Raw genomic sequence first — 20680 nt, 5'->3', positions numbered from 1 at the left:
TGCAGAGTTAATTTTTCTTAAAAATTCTTTTGTGGTGTTCCAGATACGAATGATCATAAAATATTCCAAATACAGCATGCGTGTAAATGTTGAATCGATAAAAATAACGAGGTTAGTAACAATATCCCTGACGATCGCGGTGGCCCATTTTAATTTAGGGGGCGCCAGGCACATGTCGGCGATTCCAAGCTACCGGGCAAAATCACTCCGGACCTGGAATCCCTTAGACAACCCTGACGCCACTGAAGTTTCCAGACGCGACCAGCTCTCGGGACTGACCAAAGGAGACTCCGCGTCGCTGAGCCAGTCTGCCAGTTTTCTCCGAGGCAGCTAAAGTGCAGGAATTTCTAAGCTTTCCCTGGCTCGTGTACAGCACAATCACAGTCGGCACCATCCGCGGCGCTGGGAGCAGGTGAGCCCGGACGCGCGCAGGTGCCTCGGCCCCTCTCGGCCCCCGCCCCGGCCCCGCCCCGGCCCCACCCCGGCCCCGCCCCGGCCCCACCCCGGCCCCACCCCAGCCCCGCCCCTGCCCCGCCCCGCGCCGTGCGACTCGGGGCCCAGGTGCCGGCGCCCAGGTGCGCGCGGCGCGGGGTTGCAGCTCTGCTCGACACCCGACAGCGGGCGCCGCTGCGGCCGTTCGCGAGCGGCGGAGCCGAGCGACTTCGCGAGTTGGGGCAGCTCCTGCGCCCGGCCCTGCTCGCGGCGAGAGCTCCGCCCGCCTCCGGCTTCCCCCAGCTGCGGGAACCCGCGGGCGCCGAGGGGGCGGACCGATCACCGCGGACCCCGGTGTCCTGGGGCGGCCGAGGCGGGCGAGGGCCGAGCGCCGGAGACCCCGAGCGCCCCGCGCCCCAGGCACCATGCGACCCGCCGCGCCTCCTCGCCGGCCCCGGGCTTCGCTCTCCGCTCGCTGAGCCCCGCGCTCGCCACCGCGGCAAGTCGCAAAGACGAGGCGGGTCGCTGGAGAGCAGCGGGGACACCGCCTCGGACGTCCCCTCCGCCCCACAGAGGCTGCGGGTCCCTCGTTCCCTGGGCTTCTCTAGCTTTTCCATGAACCTGGCGCAAGCTTGGCTTTAGGAGAAATTCAGAAGCCGGAGGGGGAGTCAGTGCAATTCTTTGGTTGCTAAGGTAATTGTAGTTGTGACAAAAACGGGCAAGAAACAAATGGGGGGAAAAGATGTTTTAAAACTGTAGCCCCCTCCCCCCAATTCATATGTGTTGATTTCATTTCATCTTCTGGGTGTGGATGCTGTCCATTTCAGATGCGTGACAGGTGTCGGTGAGTGTGTGTGTGTGTGTGTGTGTGTGTGTGCAGTTTGGGACTGTAGAGGCACGAGCTTACATAAGTGGTTAGGCAAGCTGGCGTGCGGACTTGTGTGGGATGGGTGCAGGTCTGCATATAAATCATGTTCCCGGGTTTCTGGGTGTGAAGCGCTCACTGAGTGGGTCCAGCGCGCAGAGGGGACGTGCTCTTAGGAATTTCCAGTCTTCCGATTTTGTGATCGCAGGTGGGGCACCTTTACCCCAGAAGCAGAGGTTCATTAACTTTTTTTCTGAAGAAGCTCGCCCTTTTGCGGTTTGGAGGAAAAGAAAAGAGAGTGGTGAGGTGTGGAGGGCAGGGCGGGTGGGAGGTCTGTCCTTGGGGAACCGCTGCAAGGAAGGGGACGGTCAGGTATTCGCTCTCAGAGGGTGACAACCGCCCTGGCAGCGTGAAGAGACCGTCTTTGCCGTCCCCGTCAGGTTGTAAACGTGGCCCGATGAGATAGAAACAGTGACCCAGAAAATTTAATGTTGTTCAGAATGAAAGCTGCTGTATCTTATCTTATTATTATTATTTTAAGTTTGATGGAGTAGGGACGTTATTTCTTGAGAGGAGTGATATTTCTGTGTTACAGATTGAAGATATTTGGGGCTCGTTGGCTTGGGATTGTTCCCTCAGTATTTATCAATGGTTAGAAGCTGGATTTGTAATTTCTAATCAATACCTTTTAGCAGCCCCAAGGTAAAACTGCAGAAATAGGCAGTCTTTATTAGGCAAAACCCAACATTGGACCCTTTTCTCACCAGAGGGGGTTGAGAGATGGAAGAATAAGATCCAGGCTTCTAAGTGTCTGGAGGGAGTTACAGACTGAGCCACAAGTTTGTGTGTGTTCTGTCAAAAAGTGTTTAAAAGGGGACTCTTGTAGGTTTTAGCTTCGTATGTTCACAGCAAGGCTTCTACAGATCAGCTTCCATAAGTAGATGGGGAATTATATGGAATGGGAGCTGGGGGTTGGAGAAACTTTCTGTGAGTTGTACGTTCATATTATTTATTATTATTCATTAATTTTGCAGTGGGTGAGAGTGCTCTGTGAAAGAAAGTAAGCAGAGGACTGAGGGAAGTTTGAGGCTTTTGGGTGCTGCCCCTCTGTAAATGAAAGCTTGCGTGCTAAACAGCCAAACCTAAGATAATAAGTTCTTTCTGAGTTCTCAGATACTACTGTCAAGCCAAATTGTTGCATAAGTCTGGTGATCTTAGATACTATAAATGTTGGGGTATAATATATACACCTCATAACTCATTCTTTTCTGAAAGCGTCTGTAAATTCTAGAAATATCAGCTGTTGTGAGATATTTTGGTAAAACAGGTAGCCACTAGGATTTCCTTTTCTGTAGTCGTTACCTTGGTTAACTTTACTTCCCTGCTTCATTTAAGAGACTTGAATTAACACTCACTGCATTTCTTTTGCTCAGAGTTTCAGTAAAGCAATGCTAGTTTTTCTTCATGCGATGAATTTATCTTATAAAGTGAAACATTACAGCAGTGTTTTTGCGGCAGAAACGTCTCTTTAAATGAAACGGTCCTTATTTATTTATCTGTTTATTTATGACTTCTCAAATAAAGTAACCGATACAGATATTTTTTAGTGAGCAAACATTTCTTGATAAAGAAAAAAAACATTTTCTAAAGGGTATTGAGGACAATGAAATTTGCCAGTAATTTTGGATATCTTTTTATCCATAGGGACAGAATTTTATGTGAAAGTAGGATCATTCTGTTTCTTATTTCTCTAATATCCCCCATGCATTTTATCCCCTGAACTCCTAAGACTTTGCCAGGAATTGCTGAACATTCTGTTTTGTGCCAGAGGTTAAACATCAGGGCGGTATGAGTAAGGAGCTATGTGTCACATCAACATTTTTCAAAAGGGATGCTCTCAGAGATTTCAATAAATGTTTCCTTTAGCTTCGCAGTTAGCTTATCTCAATTCATGGTGCTTTGAACCTAGGAAAGCATTTAACCTCTTCATGTTAGTGCCAGCTGGAAGGAATATATTTACTGAATTTCATCTTCATCGTAACATATGGCATGATATAAATAATTACTACACACACACAGTATCCTGCTGTATGGAGAGAAATGGAATTACAAAATAAACCTTCATGTCGAGTGATTTGGAGGTAACATTTCAAAAAACAGTTTTACTTTTTTTCTCAATTACCAAAGTAATATGTAACCATTGGGAAAAATTCGGAAAAATACAAAGAAAAAAGATTGTTTGTAATTCTCCCATGGAAGGTGAACCACAGTTGACATTTCTGCATATTGTATATTTTTCCAGATTTTATTCTGACCACGTTATTCATTGTATTTTTATGCTTCTCTCCCCCAGCCTTCCTAGTTTTCAGATGTTGAAAATGGAACTTGGACTGTTAAAGGTTTGGGAAATTACTGCTAGTTTACTGGATGGTTTTGATAGATCAGATTTGAATTTTGTTAGTGGTCCTTATTTTCGAAGAGAGTAGTTTCTCTGTTTTTCTGTTTTCTTTGAAAAATGAAGGTTTTCACTTGGGGTTGGAAATACTTAGGGATCCCCATCAGATTTAGGGATTAAAGTGTCAGAAAAGAAAAAGAACCTTGGCCGTGTGTAGGTGTGAGTGTGTGTTTGGAGGGGGGGGATACCTGAATTCTGGTTTTAATTTCTGCACCTCATGTGGCCTTTGCCCCTTGGCCTCTGTTTCCTCAAAAGATAAATGAAATTTTGAGATTTAGTTAATAAACTAACCATTTGTTGTTATGATATTTGACGATGATGCTAGTTGTTCAAAGGGTACTTTTTCAAACACAGATGGTTGGGGCTCAACCCCAGAGTCTCTGATGTAATCGGGTCTGGGGTGACACCTGAGAATTTACATTTCTAGCAAGTCCCCAGATGATGCTGACTCTAATGGTCTGGGAATGACACTCAGAACTAGATGATAGGCTCCTTGAGGGAAGAATCCCTTTTTCACTTTTCTTGGCATCTATCTGCCTAGTGCCTGGCAACGCACCTGACAGTAGGACCTCAGTAAGCATCGGTTGAATCAATATTAGTTTTATCTGTGGGTAAAAAATTTCTTAAATTTGGTCAAGATAAAAAAGGTTATCATCCAAAATTTGGAACCATTAAGTCTATAGTAAGAGTAATATTCAGTCATGAAACCCAGTTCTTCAGACAGCAAGGAAAGCAAAAGTGCTTACAAGTAGGCCATTAAAATGAACATTTAATGAGTTATCTTAAATAACTCAGAGTACCTGCTTGAAATGTTACAAACTGCAAAGCTTATTTGCTTCACTGTTGCCTTCCTGACAACTGTAAGAAGCAATTCATTTTCTATCACATGTACATTTCCAAAAGGGTGTATGTGTATGTGTGTAAATTCACTATTAATTATCTTAACTACAAAAGCAGAAGGTCAGAGAAACAGTGGCCTAGACTCCTCTCCCCAACTGCATCCAAAAGGTAGAACAATGCTCATTAGAACATCACAAAATGTGGACCTAAGACTTGGAGAAAACATTCACCTGCATCAGTCCACGAAACGGATCAGTGGCCGTGCCAGAAATCAGACCCAGGCCTGATTTCTGCCTGACACCCAAGGGTGTTCTTCATTACTTCCCTCTACGGACACTGAATGAATGCATCTGAGGGCCAGGAGAGTCCAGCTGGCCGAAATACCCCAGTTACAATGTTTGATCATCCTTGCATGGCTGCCTGGTGATTAGACAATTAATCCTTCTACCTAGGTGTTAGAAACGGAGAGTGCAGACAACCCACTTTTTATGGATGGAGACTTTAAAAATGTGTAAATATTTGAATAGGAACAAAGTTAATGTTCACATAACCAGGCTATGCAAATAAGTTGTGGAGATCCGCTGTCTTGGTCTCTGTAAATGCTTAGGAAAACCGTAAAAGGAAAACCACCTTTAAGTTTTTAGGGAATAAGTCCTCTTATCCCCTTATTCTCTCATTCCCTAGTGTCTGCTCTACCCAGGAAGCTATTTTCTTGCCAGGAGGGCTGCACACCTCAAGCAAAGCCCTCTCCGATGAGTGCTGCTTGAACCTGCGTGAACGGGAACTAGAGTGGCTGCCCTCTGGAGGACCCGGGACCCCTGTACTGTGCTCCCCGAGACCTGGCCAGCCCTGAGCCCAGACAGAGACTTGACACTGGTGGCTCTTAAAGTAATAGAACAGGCAATTAGGAACCCTGTTGATTGGGGTTTCTGAACCTCAATTTCCTCATCTGTAGAATAGGAATAACGAAGTGCTCCTGGAGTATGAGTGGTTAGGAGGAAAAGAGAACTCACATAGCGTGCTTCATGGAGGAGGCACAGTGATGCCAGGGGCTGGACCCTGTCACACCAATTGCCTATTTTGTAATAATTTTGATTACTTATTGTTGGTCTGCAGCCCTGGGAGTTTCCTGAGTGTAATCGGAAACCTATTTGGGTACAGGAGGGCAAGGAGTCTGGGAAAACAGGTCACACCGGATTGGTAGTTGCAGGTTTAATTGGTGAGGAAATTTACATATGAGCTTTGTCTCCAGCAGCTGCAAGCTAAATAGATCTCCATAATGTGTTGCCTGCCAGAATCTTTAGGTTTTTATAGCAGCCTTGAAGGGGTTCACGTATGTATTCAGTCCAGAGGGAGCTCAACAACCCCTTCTTCTCTCAGGGCTGTGTCCTTGCAGATGGCTCCCACTATGGGAACGGTGGGCCAGCAGACATTCCAAGGGCAGGAGAGGGGGTGGGGAGCCTCTGAGGGCCCAGGTCCAGCTCCTGGGTCACCCGGTGGTCATGTCCTCTCGATGACCTCTTCCAAAGTGAGTCTTTTGGGAAGTAAATGTTTCGGTATAATGATTCCCCCTTCTCCTGTCCCTGAGGACTTGCTTATATCAGCCCAACATCTGAGGCACTCCCAAGTCCCTTGGAGAACCCTGCTCCGTAGATTTGAGAAGGTTCATAGGAAACAAGCAGCCAGACACTAGGTGGAGAGGGTGGAATGGGAAAGGTCTGCCTTGGCAGTAGCCAAGGATGTGTCTGTTTCCTTGAGCCTGAAGGCCATTAATCCCCAGCAGGAAGAGACGTGAAAATGAGGGACTGCTGCTGTCTGGCTGTCTCTTGTGTCAGAATGTGAGCTACCCTCGAAGCAAGGCTGTGTGGTATTTTTCCTCTCTGTCCTTAGTGTCTCTTACAGTGTTCAGCACGGTAGGAGTTTGGTGAACGTTTGCAGAGTTATTGTAGGGTGGCAGCTCTGGGTGGGTGAATGTGGGAGGGAGGATGAACGAGTCTGGGTAGAGATGCATGGACTGGTCTGGGTATGGGGGCATAGGCTGGAGCAGGTGTAGGTGCAAGGTGCACGTGGTTATTCCGTTCCTATTGTTCACTTGATTTTGCCTGGCTAGATAACCTGGGGTTGATGTTACACTGAGGCTCTCATCCTGGTTTGTAATTTGTAATTATACACTAGCATTTGTCTCTCCCCCTGTCTGTGGTCTGCTGTTTTTTTTTTTTTGTTTTTTTTGTTTTTTTTTTTTTAACCATGATTTTATCCTGCACCCAGCACAGGGCCACACACGTAGTCAGTGCTTGGGAAAGCACTTGTTGGTTTCCTAAATAAAAAGTTGCCAGGCCTACAAAGCTATGGATCTATAACAAAGCAATAATACTCAGCACTTGTAAAGCTTTTTGTAGATCACAGCCTCTTAACAAGAATTAGGTGTTATTACTCCCATTTTATGAATAAGAAGACTGAGGCTGAAGAAGAGGTTCGGCCACCTGCCCTATGTCAGAGAGTTATTGACTAGAGAGAAACTGAGAGATTTAAACTCCAATCTCATCTGACCACAAAGTTCCAAGTCTCTCCGATATATCACAAACAAAGGGTAGACTGAGGCCCTACCCTTGAGATCACATCAGTTATCTTGGAAAAACAATAGAAATAAATAGAAAATTAACAATGAAGGATGTTAAAGGGCAGTTTAGGGGAAAATGCATGGGATTTCATAAGTCAGATTAGGTAGCAAATAGATAACAAAAACAGTAAGCATTTCAGTGCAGAGAGACAACACCGTATAATCGGACCTGGTAGAGACAGGCTTTGAGAAACAGGTGGAAATTTCATAGGTGAAGAGAAGGATAACAGCAAGCTGTGCAGGTAGAGGAGTTGATAATTGGTGAGTAAAGCAATTATTGTTTGCTTTCAGAGTTAAGAGCCCATTTTTGGGGAAACCTGGGGACCTCTGACCCATTTTTGATAGAAACATGGGTACCAAACAACACTTTCTTTTTTTTTCTAAAAGCAAAACAATCCACCCGTGTGTGATGAGGAATGGTGTGTGACACGGAACTCCCGGGTTGGGAAGGCATTAGGGACAGGTGAGGACTGTCTTAAAGCAAAGGGTATGTGCTGCTCAGAAAGCCCTGTTGTTGCCATACATTTTTAATCATAAGCAACTAATTTCAGTTGGAAAAATATTGTATAGATGTACATTGCCTGGACCAACCTGAACACATGTTTGAGCTGGCTTTGTTTTTCATGTTTGTGACCTCTCTGGAAGACAGACAACAACTCGAAAAAATGTCCAAAGTATTTTTCCCTTAAGCTGCTATGTAAGTGCTACTGTGTCCAGATTCCAAACCAAGCAGGAAGATGCCATTATATCATTTTGCTGACCATACATCCTAAAACAAAGACTGATTCAGCAGCTGGTCAAAATAGAAAGGATGCCTTCACAAAGAATAAATTTATTGATTATATTTTAGATTTTTTTTTTCTTTTTTAGGGGAAGGCACTTTACCTTTTAGAATGGCAGATAGTTTAGGGGCTTGTCTGCTGGCTGGCTTCCACCAGAACCCTGGGGTCTGTGACATTGGACAAAGTAGCTCAACACTATTGATCCACGTTCTCCCCGAATACAGAATAGGGCTGAGAAATTGCGAGTGCTCCGAGGGCATTACTGAAAGAGAGATTGTTCCTGGAAATCTTAGTTGGGGTGGGGGGAGGGAGGCGGGTGGGGTTCTTACCCCAGGGCACAGTTTGTCTACGGTCTCTGCTGCTATTCCCTGCTTTTTGCCTGGTTTGTCCTCTTTGGCAGTAGGTCCCACTACTTAACACCCTTTTCTAGATCATGATTAATCAGGTATGATGGCCCCTGTTTTCGAGAAGTTTAAAATTCTGTGGGGGGAAAAAAGAGAAACAGAATGTGGTAAGAAAGACAGGCACATATAAGGATGGGGGAGGGATTACTGGGAGATTTCACTGAAGACATTGGTGGATGAATTGGACGTTTGATAACCAGTGGTTCTGGGGCCTGCAGAGATGGGGGCAGGGGGCAGAGTTGGCAAGGGTGTTCTTGAGGCATTTCAACGTAGGTAAAAGGATAGAGGTGACAAAGTGTGCAAAGAATATCCCCCTCTTGAGAATCAGGTCCTTAAAAACCTATCAGGCAGGAGAAGTCCATGTTGATGAGCTGAAAATTTAAGGGGAGACGGGGACAAGGGAAATCTAGGTGGTAGGCAAACTGTTTAATGAATATTTATGCTTGTCAAAAGTGAAAAGAGAAAACAGGGCATTGTGAGTAACATTTTCCCCACCTTCTGCTGGTAATAGAGGGTGTGCCACAGTGAACTTCTAGTTCTTGCTATATTCTAGGAGATCACGCCTCTGCTGAAATGCTCATAAGTGGTTTTGCTTCTTAGAGTCAATGCACAAATTCCCCTACAAATAAATGGGTATTTCCTTGCCCGGTGTCAGGCTGTCTGTCCAAAGGTTCAATGCCGTTCAGACGTTTTGACTGCGAGCTTGACCGCTGACTCTCGGATCTTCCTGTGGCTCAAGGGTAAAGTGGATGAATCTGGGATAAACCTTACTTAACTTGCGTGGCAGAACTGATTAGGAAGTTCTCAGATGTCTCACCCCAACGCGTAGCGTATTCAGCTTCTTGCCAAAGCATATGTTGTCAATTCCAGGTTTTCATTTCTTTGGCTTCCTGTAGCTTTCAAAAGCTTCTCTGCGAAAACTGCTTCCCCTGCCTGCCATCTGCCTTACAACTTCCCTCCCCCACTTTACAAAATCTGTGTCTAAGCCCCAGTTTCTTGTATTTTCTAATTATCTGTACCAGGAATGACCTGTTGGCTCTCAAATGTGTATTTGGAAGTAGAACTTTGCTTATTGGAAATTCTTGGTTGGGGTAAATTTCCTAGGGCTGAGATTAGATATGTTGTTGGTCATAGGAAGATGGACAGTGATTGACAAGACTAGAAATTCAAATTGGGTCCAGTCTATTTGGGACTTGAATGTCACATATATACCTAGTGGTAGGGGTGATAATGGATATTCCGGGTTTTCTGGCATAGAGAAAAAAAAAAAAAACTAAAAGAACTGAATTAAAGCAAAATTTAAACCAACTCAAGGAAAGGTATTTATGTGACTCATACATTTGGGAATTCAGGCATGGCTGGATCCAGGGACTTCAGTGATACTATCAGCATTCTTAACTTGGTACCTCATTGTCTTGATTTCTTTCTTTGGTGACACTAGAGAAAAAGAAGATGATCACTAATATCCCTGTCCTCATATTCTTTTCACACTGTCCCTCACACAGAAGGGCTCTTCTTTCTTCCAGTGCCCTTATCTCAGTCTCAGGGAAGGACCCTGATTGATCTAATTTGATCCAATCAGTATGTCCAGTGATATAGCATACTCTGGCCAGGTTAGTTCCCTGGGCCCACCCTTCCCTATCCGAAGAAGCAAATTTGAGAGCAAAAAATATACTGGGCAATGAGAAACAGTAACTGCCCCAGTCTTCTCACCTGGCTGAAGGACTTCTGGTTTTATTTGCTGAACGGTGGAATGAATGCAGAGTGTTTCAGGCACTGTTTGAGAATCCTGAGACCCTTTATATAAGAGTCAGAAAATGTCATTATCCAAAATAAAGCTTTTGGATAATGTGAAACATTCCCTTAATTGTGTGTTTCTAATCTCGCTTCACTTCTATACCATCTTTCTTATTCAAGGATTACTGCTTCTGATCTACAGCTGCCACACAAATGCCAGAGAGAGTGGATATAGTGGTGACAGACATGACCTCTGGCTCCCACCATCCCTACGACCCTGCAGTTCTCTCACTTTTTGCGCTGCTAACCCCGAGACAACTCTGTTGTCACCTTGAGAACGAAAGATGCTGTATCCTTCTTCTCCCAGAATATTTGCACTATTCTTTTTTAAACATACAGTTTTAGAGAATAAGACATTTGCAGAAAAGTACATAAATCATTGCTCAATAAATTTTCAAACAGTAAATATATCCATATTATCACTCCTGGATCAAGAGAGAGAATATTACCATTCCCTTGGAAGATGCCCCACAATGCTCCCTCCTAGTAACTACACCCTCTCCTTCCCCAGTGGTAACTATTAACCTCATTTCTAATACCATGGTGTTCCAACTTATTTGGAGTATTCCAGATATATACGGAGTTATAATATATGTATATCCCCCTCCCTTTTTGTGGCTTCTTGCGCACAATATTGTTTGAGAGGGTCCTCCATGTTACTAGCAGAACTAGTTTTTGTTGCTATATAGCAAAACCCACTTTGTGATATTTTATAGATTGTTTATTTGCTGTTTGTTGATGGGCATTTGGGACATTTACAGTTTGGGGCTACTGAATAATGAATAATGCTGCTCTTAACTGTTTTGTGTGTGTTTTTTGGTGTACATATGAAAGCATTTCTGTTTGGTATACACCTAAGACTGTATTGCTGGGATGTGGGGTATATACATCCAATTTAGTAAGTTCTTACAAGGAGTTTTCCTAAGTGGTTGTACCAGCTTCTATTCCTGCCATCGGTTTATGAGTGTTTCAGTTTCTCTACATACTTGTCAACACTTGGGATTGTCAGACTTTGTAATTTTAGACATTATGGTGGGTACATTGTGGGGTCTTATTGTGGTTTCAGTTTTCTCTGGTGACTAATGGTGTTGTGTCTTTCTAATATTTTTTGGGTCACTTTTTTTTTTTTTTAATCTTCATAGTCTCTGTTCCAGTTTATTGCCTATTTTAAAACTGGATTTTCTTTTTCTTATTGATTTATAGTTTTTTTAAAACAAATCTGAATCCAAATATTTTCCCCACTTATATGTATTTAAAATATCATTTACTATCCTGTGGATTGCCATATGACTCTCTTTGATGAATAAGAGATCTTGCTTTAAGTGTAACCCAAGTTGTTAACCTCTTCCTTTACGGTTATTGTTTTCATGACTGCTGAAGAAATGTTTGCCTACCCTCAGATCATGAAGTTATTTTCCCATTTTGATTTGTAGAAACCCTATTGTTTTGACTTTTATCTGTAGGTAAAAGATCTACTTGAGGTTGATTTTTTGCCTATGACATGAAAAAGAGACTCATATTTATTTTGTTTTCCATATGTATATCCAGTTAACTTCCTATGCTACTTATTGAAAAGTCTCTTCCACAGCTCTGAAATGTCACTTTTGTTATAAATCAGGTGATCATTTTATACGTAGGTCTCTATCTACTTTCTAGCCCCTTCTGTTGTTCTATTTGGCATTCTTTTTTTTTTTTTTTTTTTTTTTTTTTTTTTTTTTTTTTTTTTTTTTTGTTCTCTCAGGGTTCTTGATCCTCCATCTTTTTTTTTTTTTTTTTTTTTTTTTTTTTTTTAATTTTTTATTTATTTTCAGCGTAACAGTATTCATTGTTTTTTCACCACACCCAGTGCTCCATGCAATCTGTGCCCTCCCTAATACCCACCACCTGGTTCCCCCACCCTCCCACCCCGCCCCTTCAAAACCCTCAGGTTGTTTTTCAGAGTCCATAGTCTCTCATGGTTCACCTCCCCTTCCAATTTCCCTCAACTCCCTTCTCCTCTCCATCTACCCTTGTCCTCTATATTATTTGATATGCTCCACCAATAAGTGAAACCATATGATACTTGACTTTCTCTGTTTGACTTATTTCACTCAGCATAATCTCTTCCAGTCCTGTCCATGTTGCTACAAAAGTTGGGTATTCGTCCTTTCTGATGGAGGCATAATACTCCATAGTGTATATGGACCACATCTTCCTTATCCATTCATCCGTTGAAGGGCATCTTGGTTCTTTCCACAGTTTGGCGACTGTGGCCATTGCTGCTATAAACATTGGGGTACAGATGGCCCTTCTTTTCACTACATCTGTATCTTTGGGGTAAATACCCAGCAGTGCAATTGCAGGGTCATAGGGAAGCTCTATTTTTAATTTCCTGAGGAATCTCCACACTGTTCTCCAAAGTGGCTGCACCAGTTTGCATTCCCACCAACAGTGTAAGAGGGTTCCCCTTTCTCCACATCCTCTCCAACACACGTTGTTTCCTGTCTTGCTAATTTTGGCTATTCTAACTGGTGTAAGGTGGTATCTCAATGTGGTTTTGATTTGAATCTCCCTGATGGCTAGTGATGATGAACATTTTTTCATGTGTCTGGTAGCCATTTGTATGTCTTCATTGGAGAAGTGTCTGTTCATATCTTCTGCCCATTTTTTAATATGATTATCTGTTTTGTGTGTGTTGAGTTTGAGGAGTTCTTTATAGATCCTGGATATCAACCTTTTATCTGTACTTTCATTTGCAAATATCTTCTCCCATTCCGTGGGTTGCCTCTTTGTTTTGATGACTGTTTCTTTTGCTGTGCAGAAGCTTTTTATCTTGATGAAGTCCCAGAAGTTCATCTTTGCCTTTATTTCCTTCACCTTTGGAGACATATCTTGAAAGAAGTTGCTATGGCTGATATCAAAGAGGTTACTCCCTATGTTCTCCTCGAGGATTCTGATGGATTCCTGTCTCACGTTGAGGTCTTTTATCCATTTCGAGTTTATCTTTGTGTACGGTGTAAGAGAATGGTCAAGTTTCATTCTTCTACATATAGCCGTCCAGTTTTCCCAGCACCATTTATTGAAGAGACTGTCTTTTTTCCACTGGATATTTTTTCCTGTTTTGTCAAAGATTATTTGACCATAGAGTTGAGGGTCCATATCTGGGCTCTCTACTCTGTTCCACTGGTCCATGTGTCTGTTTTTATGCCAGTACCATGCTGTCTTGGTGATCACAGCTTTGTAGTAAAGCTTGAAATCAGGTAACGTGATGCCACCAGTTTTATTTTTGTTTTTCAACATTTCCTTAGCAATTCGGGGTCTCTTCTGATTCCATACAAATTTTAGTATTATTTGCTCCAGCTCTTTGAAAAATACTGGTGGAATTTTGATTGGAATGGCATTAAAAGTATAGATTGCTCTGGGCAGTATAGACATTTTAACGATGTTTATTCTTCCCATCCAAGAGCATGGAATGGTCTTCCATCTTTTTGTGTCTTCTTCAATTTCTTTTAGGAGTGTTCTGTAGTTCCTCGAGTACAGATCTTTAACCTCTTTGGTTAGGTTTATTCCGAGGTATCTTATGGTTTTTGGTGCTATAGTAAATGGAATCGATTCTCTAATTTGCCTTTCTGAATTTTCATTGTTAGTGTATAAGAAAGCCACTGATTTCTGGACATTGACTTTGTATCCTGCTACATTACTGAATTGCTGTATGAGTTCTAGTAGTTTGGAGGTGGAGTCTTTTGGGTTTTCCATATAAAGAATCATGTCATCTGCGAAGAGAGAGAGTTTGACTTCTTCCTTGCCAATTTGGATACCTTTTATTTCTCTTTGTTGTCTGATTGCTGTTGCTAGGACTTCTAATACTATGTTGAACAAGAGTGGTGAGAGTGGGCATCCTTGTCGTGTTCCTGATCTCAATGGGAAGGCTGCAAGCTTTTTCCCATTGAGGATGATATTTGCTGTGGGTTTTTCATAGATAGATTTGATGAAGTTCAGGAATGTTCCCTCTATCCCTATACTTTGAAGCGTTTTAATCAGGAACGGATGCTGGATTTTGTCAAAAGCTTTTTCTGCATCAATGGAGAGGATCATGTGGTTCTTCTCTCTTCTCTTATTGATTTGTTCTATCACATTGATTGATTTGCGAATGTTGAACCATCCTTGTAACCCAGGGATGAATCCTACCTGGTCATGGTGGATAATCTTTTTAATGTGCTGTTGGATCCTGTTTGCTAGGATCTTGTTGAGAATCTTAGCATCCATATTCATCAGTGATATCGGTCTGAAATTCTCCTTTTTGGTAGGGTCTTTGCCTGGTTTGGGGATCAGGGTGATGGTGGCTTCATAAAAAGAGTCTGGAAGTTTTCCTTCTGCTTCAATTTTTTGAAACAGCTTCAGGAGAATAGGTATTATTTCTTCTTTGAAAGTTTGATAGAATTCCCCAGGGAATCCGTCAGGTCCTGGGCTCTTGTTTTTTGGGAGGTTTTTGATCACTGCTTCAATCTCGTTACTAGATATCGGTCTATTCAGGTTGTCAATTTCTTCCTGGTTCAATTTTGGGAGTTTATAGTTTTCCAGGAATGCATCCATTTCATCTAGGTTGCTTAGCTTATTGGCATATAACTGTTGATAATAGCTTCTGATGATTGTTTCTACTTCCTTGGTGTTAGTTGTGATCTCTCCCTTTTCATTCATAATTTTATTAATTTGGGCTTTCTCTCTTTTCTTTTGGATTAGTGTGGCCAATGGTTTATCGATCTTATTGATTCTTTCAAAAAACCAGCTTCTAGTTTCGTTGATACGTTCTACTGTATCTCTGGTTTCTACCTCGTTGATCTCTGCTCTAATCTTGATTATTTCCCTTCTTACGTGTGGAGTTGGTTTGATTTGTTGTTGATTCTCCAGTTCTTTAAGGTGTAGAGACAGCTGGTGTATTCTGGATTTTTCAATTTTTTTGAGGGAGGCTTGGATGGCTATGAATTTCCCCCTTAGGACCGCCTTTGCTGTATCCCATAGGTTTTGGAGTGAAGTGTCTTCGTTCTCATTGGTTTCCATAAATTGTTTAAGTTCTTCTTTGATCTCCTGGTTGATCCAAGCATTCTTAAGCAAGGTGGTCTTTAGCTTCCAGGTATTTGAGTTCCTTCTGAACTTTTCCTTGTGATTGAGCTCCAGTTTCAAAGCATTGTGATCTGAGAATATGCAGGGAATCATCTCAGTCTTTTGGTATCGGTTGAGCCCTGATTTGTGACCCAGTATGTGGTCTATTCTGGAGAAGGTTCCATGTGCACTTGAGAAGAATGAGTATTCTGTTGTTTTAGGGTGGAATGTTCTGTATATATCTATGAGGTCCATCTGGTCCAATGTGTCATTCAATGCTCTTATTTCTTTATTGATTTTCTGCTTCGATGATCTGTCTATTTCTGAGAGAGGCGTGTTAAGATCTCCTACTATTAATGTATTCATATCAATATGACTCTTTATCTTGATTAATAGTTTTCTTATGTAATTGGCTGCTCCCATATTGGGGGCATAGATATTTACAATTGTTAGATCATCTTGGTGGATAGTCCCTTTAAGAATGATGTAGTGTCCTTCTGTATCCCTGACTACCGTCTTTAGTTTAAAATCTAATTTATCTGATATGAGAATCGCTACCCCGGCCTTCTTTTGAGGCCCATTGGCGTGAAAGATGCTTCTCCATCCCTTCACTTTCAGTCTAGGTGTATCTTTAGGTTCAAAATGGGTCTCTTGTAGACAACATATGGATGGGTCCTGTCGTTTTATCCAATCTGCAACCCTGTGTCGTTTTATGGGTGCATTTAGGCCATTCACATTGAGAGTGATTATTGAGAGATACGTTTTTATTGACATTGTGTTATCTTTGAAGTCTTTCTTTCTGTCGATTGTCTCTATATTTCTGTTCAATGCTATTCTTAGGATTTTTCCTCTTTTATAGAACCCCCTTTAATATTTCCTGCAGTGTCGGCTTGGTGGTTGCATAGACTTTCAAGCCTTGCCGGTCTTGGAAACTCTTTATCTCTCCATCCATTTTGAATGTCAGTCTTGCTGGATAAAGTATTCTTGGCTGCATGTTCTTCTCATTTAGTGCCCTGAATATATCTTGCCAGCCCTTTCTGGCTTGCCAGGTCTCTGTGGACAGGTCTGACGTTATTCTGATGGGCTTTCCTCTGTATGTAAGGAGGTTCTTTGTCCTAGCGGCTTTCAAGAGATTGTATCTACAATTATGATTCCTCAATTTTACTATGAGGTGCCTGGATGTTTTTTTTGAATTTATAATCTTGGGGGGGGACCTTTCTACTTCTAGTACATGAACACTTGTTCCATTCGCAAGGTTGGGAAAATTTTCATGAAAAATTTGTTCCACTATATCTTCTAGACTTCTTTCTTTCTCCTCCCCTTCAGGGATTCCAATAATTCTGACGTTGGAACGTTTCATGGCATCATTTATTTCCCTGATTCTGTTTTCGTGGCTTCTAAGCTGTTTGTTCCAGGCTTCCTCCTGATCCTTTCTCTCTATTTGTTTGTCCTCCAGATCACTAATTCTATCTTCTGTCTCAGTTACCCTAGCTTTTAGAGAATTTAGATTAGATTGGAACTCATTGAGAGCGTTGTGAACCTCATCCCTGGTGGCCTTCAGCTCTGCCCTAACATTATGAACCTCCTCTCTGGTCGCTTTCAATTCTGCCCTAATCAATTCTGTTTGGTCATCCATAGCTTTCTCCAACCTAGCTATTGCCTGGATAATTGTTAGCCTGAATTCTCTTTCTGACATATTGTCTATGTTGATAGCCGTTAGCTCTGTTGCAGAAGGCCCATCCTCTGTATTTTTCTTCTGTTGGGGATTCCTCCTCCTAGTCATTTTGGTGAGAGATGACTGGACAGATGTAGCTGGGTGTATTGACCGTGGTGCAGTCAAGGTGCACCCTGGAACGCTTCTGAGCACTCAGGATTCCCCACCCAAATGAGAGAAAAAAGAAAAGAAAAAGAAAAAAGAGGGAGAGAGAGAGACAGGAAAAAAAGGGAAGATAAAAGTGAAGGTTCAGCCCAAATGGGCCCCAGGGTAAGGTTTATGACGTATACAAACAAAAACAGACAAACAAAAAGACTGATAAAAGTATATGACGAGAGAAAATATATATATATATAAGCAAAAAAAAGGAGGAGCCTCGTCAAGAAGAACCCCAAGTATAAGATTTATATACTATCCAGACAAACATAAATACACAGAGACACTGGCTGAAGAAAAAGATGGGAGCATGGTTATAGATTCTCGGTGTGGGCGAGGAAGGTTATTTTGATTCTTCCTGGATGTATCTTGATATCTTTGTTAAAGGACTCAACTTTCCTAAGAAAAAGGGGGATTAAAAATTGGTTCACCTATAGGGGTAGCATTGCTTGGAGAAAGGGGGTTACCTTGAAGTTTAACTCTATATGACTATTAGAAAATAAAAATAAAAAAGGAATAAACTGGACTAAACTAAATTAAAAAATTTTTTAAAAATTAAGAAAATAGAAAAGCAAAAGAAAAACACATGTGTATGTATCAAAAAAATTCAGGTTAGAAGTTTATCATGGAATTTGATGTACTGGACATCTCACTGTGATGGTAAATAGGTTAAAAAATTATCTATATAAAAAAAGAAAAAAAAATGAACCAGAATAGTGGGAAAGAATTAAAAATAAAAGTTGTATCTATGAAGTAGTGGTGGTTGTTCTCTTGTAGTCTTTTTTTTTTTTTTCTTCCTGATTTGTTTTCTGGGGGAGGGGGCTGCCACGTGGGTTTTCAGTCAATGATGTTCCCTGAGTTAAGTCCTCCCGACCCCCTCAAGGGGGTGGGCTCTGAGAAAAACGTTTTTTTCAGGTTTTTGTTCTCTGGAGGTTTTTATGTTTGTTCACTTCTTTTCTCTCGCCTTGACAGCTTTTGATGGTTTTGGGAGGTTTAGAGGAAAGAAAACTGCACCCCAACCTCCCTCTCAGAGAGAAGCCTCAGTCTGCTCCCCTGCAGGTGCTGCAGCCGCTGGGCCGCTGGCAGAGCAGGTTCTGAGTCGCGGTCCCTGGGGACGCAGGATCTCCTGCTTGTACGCAAAACCAAGGCAGCTGTGGCTGTCTGGGCAGCTCCAGACCGCCAGAGAGGTTCCAAGCAGCAATCGCACACTGAGATTTTCCCGCTGGCTGGGGCTGAGAGTTCAGGGCTTGCGCGCACCTCTCCCAGGGGATTTTTTGGGGCGCGGCGCCTCCAGCTCTATCGGCTCTATCGCCGCGTGGGTCTATCACCGCGTGGGTCCCAGAACACCAGGCTGGGCGTTCGTGCACCTCTCTCAGGGGAGGTTGAGGCACGCACGCATCTCCAGTAAGGTGCGCGTTCTGCCGTCTGGTGTGGCTCCCAGTCCCTCACGGGAGCCGGACTCCACCCGTTCTCGGGCGCACTGGCGGCTCCGGGACAAAGACCAGGTTTCTCCGCCGCACTCTCCGGCTCAGCGCCAGGGGATGCTGCCCTGGGTCTGGGGACTTAAGCCCCTATCCCTATCCGCCCCGGTTCCCACAATTTCCCCGCGCGAGTCTTTGCTCTTTTGAGTGCTTTCAACAAGACTCCAAGTTAATGCTGGTCCCCAGATGCCGGGCACTCTCGTATTGGGGTATTATTTTCCAGTCGGTCGCCTCTGGTGGCTCCCTCCCCCTTTTGTTTATCTTCCGATATCAGTCCGACGTTCCCACTCCACTTTACCTGCCCACTGGCGTCTTCTGGCCCCCGTAGAGATCCAGACGTGTATAATTCTGATCTCAGGCTGATTTCATGGGTGATCGGAGTTCTTTGGTAGGTAATCAGCTCACTTTAGGGTGCAGGTTGAAAAGGCGCCTCCTCCTACTTCCCCGCCATCTTGTCTCCCCCCTCTATTTGGCATTCTTATTCTGATACCACACTGTCTTAATATAACTTAATAAGAAGTCTATATCTGATAGCATATGTCCAGTTTTGCTCTTATTTAAGAATAGCTTGGTTATTCTTAGACCTTTGCATTATAGTATAAATTTTAAAATCCTCTTTTGATGAGATTTTGATTGGGACAACATTAAATCTCTAGCCTAATTTAGGAGTAAACTAATATCTTTAAAATGTTGGCTCTTTCAATCCATTAATATTGTATCCCTTCATTTATTTAAATCTTTCATCTCTGTTATTGTTTTGTTTCTCTCCATGTGGTAAAGATATGGCACATCTTTCTTCAGATATATTCCTAGTATTTGACATCAGTTGATGCTATTATAAAGGGTAGATGGAGAGGAGAAGGGAGTTGAGGGAAATTGGAAGGGGAGGTGAACCATGAGAGACTATGGACTCTGAAAAACAACCTGAGGGTTTTGAAGGGGCGGGGTGGGAGGGTGGGGGAACCAGGTGGTGGGTATTAGGGAGGGCACAGATTGCATGGAGCACTGGGTGTGGTGAAAAAACAATGAATACTGTTATGCTGAAAATAAATAAAAAATTTAATTTAAAAAAAAAAGTAAGTTACATGTCATAATGTGAATATTAACTTTTTGAAGAAAATAAAGTTTATTCTTGGAACAGTAAAAAAAAATAAGAAAAATAAATGATAGCATTTTTCAACATGTTTTCTAATTATTAGTCTATGGGTATACAAAAATACAGTTGATTTTTATTTATTGACATTGAATCCAGTGACTTTCCTGATTCCCTTATTAATTCAAAGAGTTCTGTGTAGATTACTGTGGAATTTCCATGTGCACAATCAAACTAACTTCTTCCTTTGCAATCTTCCTTTGCTTCCTTTCATTTCTTTCTCTTGCCTGTTGTGCTGGCTTAGACTTCTACTGTAACAGAGAATAGCAGGCAGCCTTGTCTCATTCCTAATCTCAGTGGGAAAGTTTTCAAAGTGTGATTATTAAATATTATGGTTGCTATGTTTCATAAATACCCTTTATTAGGTTAAGCCAGTTCCTTGATGTTCAAAATTGGCTAAGAGTATTTTCCTGAATAGATGCCGAATTTGACTAGATGCTTATAGAATAGTTGCATGGGATGTCTGGCCCATCTCGACACTCCCCACTTCCCCTCTTTTTTTTTTTTTTTTTTTTGGATCTTGGTCTCATATGTTCTCATTGCCTCAGGAGCTTTCCTTTTTCAAATTTTATCTGGCTTTCCTAGTTCTTGAGGGTCATTCTTTAATAAGGTAGACTCTCCTTGTAGGACCTAGTACATGCTAATTGTACTTTTTTTTTTTGTCTTTCATCAAATACAAGTAAAAGTATAAGAAAACTTCAGAAACCTATTCAATTGTTATTTTTTTGACCTATTTTGCTTCTGCCTGATGAGCTTCCTGAATAGATCTTGTTGTTTATTTGTTAAATCTTGCTATCTCCAGAAGATGAAAAGCTTATTACTGCTGCTCCAAATGCAGGCATAGTATGGAGTCATAGAAAAGAAGCACTTTCTATGTGGATTAAAAGAGATATTTAGGGCAC

At 42.3% G+C, this 20680-nt stretch overlaps 1 protein-coding gene across 3 annotated transcripts in view; it reads left to right on the top strand.

Annotated features, from left to right (window-relative positions):
- The first annotated feature begins 635 nt into the window (after positions 1 to 635).
- Positions 636 to 20680, top strand: part of RGS6 (regulator of G protein signaling 6) — a 554830-nt gene continuing 534785 nt past the window's right edge. For 2 of the 3 annotated variants that reach the window (XM_080809134.1, XM_080809135.1), the window contains exon 1: positions 662 to 1125. The gene's annotated coding sequence lies outside the window, so the exon portion shown is untranslated. Of the gene's footprint in view, positions 1126 to 20680 lie in introns of all 3 variants that reach the window. The other variant, XM_080809133.1, reaches the window with a different exon arrangement.

This window comes from Martes martes (genome assembly GCF_963455335.1).
Source record: "Martes martes genome assembly, chromosome: 7".
Classification (NCBI taxonomy): Eukaryota; Metazoa; Chordata; class Mammalia; order Carnivora; family Mustelidae; genus Martes; species Martes martes.
Note: the sequence above shows the minus strand (reverse complement) of the source record. Positions and strands in the feature narration are given on the sequence as shown.